Raw genomic sequence first — 1251 nt, 5'->3', positions numbered from 1 at the left:
ACACACATATATATATATATATATATATATATATATATATATATATACACACACACACAAATATATATACACATGCATATATGGGTACAGGACGTCACCAATAATAAACAACATGACATACGAAAATAAATGAGTTCAATACGCAAACAACAAGAGAAACAAATGGGGAACAGGACAAGTAACACAAAGAACGACCCTTCATCAGTTGTTGGCTGGCTATCTACTCCTCATTTCGACCATTGAATGACAAGATGAGTCCTCTACCCATATATGCATGTGTATGTGTGTATATATATATATATATATATATATATATTGGGTTGTCCGGAAAGTTCGTGCCGATTTTTAAAGGAAAGAAAAAGGTCAATAAATACTTGCCATTACATTTTTAATCAACCAAATATGAACCATTTTGTTGCACAATGCGTCTCCATCTTCCCTTTAACTTGAAAATACCCTCTTCCCAGAATTGAGGTGGTTTCATGGCAAAGAATTCATCAAGGTATCTTTTTATGTCATCCAAGGAATTGAAATTTTTACCATTAAGACTATTCTGCAGAGACCTGAATAACTGGAAATCCGAAGGATCAATATCTGGGGAATATGGAGGGTGGGGTAACACATCCCAGCCGAGCTGCAGCAATTTCTGTCTGGATCCCAAAGGAACGTGCGGTCTTGCATTATCATGTTGGAAAACAACCCCCTTCCTGTTGGCCAATTCTCTTGAATTACTGCTTTTAACTTGTCCAGTTGTGTGCAGTTTTTCTCAGAATTAATTGCCTGGTTACTTGGGAGAAGCTCATAGTAAAGAATTCTTTTCCAATCCCACCAGACACAAAGCAAGACTTTTTTAGGGTGAAGACCTGCTTTTGGGGTGGCTAAGGATGGCTCATGTCGCTTACTCCAGGATCACTTTCTCTGAACATTTTGGTAGATAATCCATTTCTCATCACCTGTCACAATTTGCTTTAAAAAAGGCGCATTTTCATTTTGTTTATAAAGCGAATCACAGATGGAAATGCAATCCAAAAAGTTCTTCTCACTCAACTCATGTGGTACCCAAACATCGAAATGATTTGTGTACCCAAGCTTTACCAGGTGCTCAGGAACGACGGATTTTGATAGGTTGAGGCTTTCTGCCAATTCTCGGTTTGTGCAATGTGGGTTATTCTCAATTAATGACTTGATTTGGTCATCATCTGTAGTGGATGGTCTGCCTGATCACTCTGTATCAATAAGGCTACAATCTCC

General features: G+C 37.9%; 1 protein-coding gene across 5 annotated transcripts in view; it reads left to right on the top strand.

Moving 5' to 3' along the window:
- LOC106872257 (inosine-uridine preferring nucleoside hydrolase) overlaps positions 1–1251 on the top strand; it is a 40267-nt gene that overhangs the window by 16994 nt on the left and 22022 nt on the right. The gene's annotated exons all lie outside the window — the stretch shown is intronic.

This window comes from Octopus bimaculoides, chromosome 22, assembly GCF_001194135.2.
Source record: "Octopus bimaculoides isolate UCB-OBI-ISO-001 chromosome 22, ASM119413v2, whole genome shotgun sequence".
Classification (NCBI taxonomy): Eukaryota; Metazoa; Mollusca; class Cephalopoda; order Octopoda; family Octopodidae; genus Octopus; species Octopus bimaculoides.
This window is presented reverse-complemented; position numbering and strand designations above follow the sequence as displayed.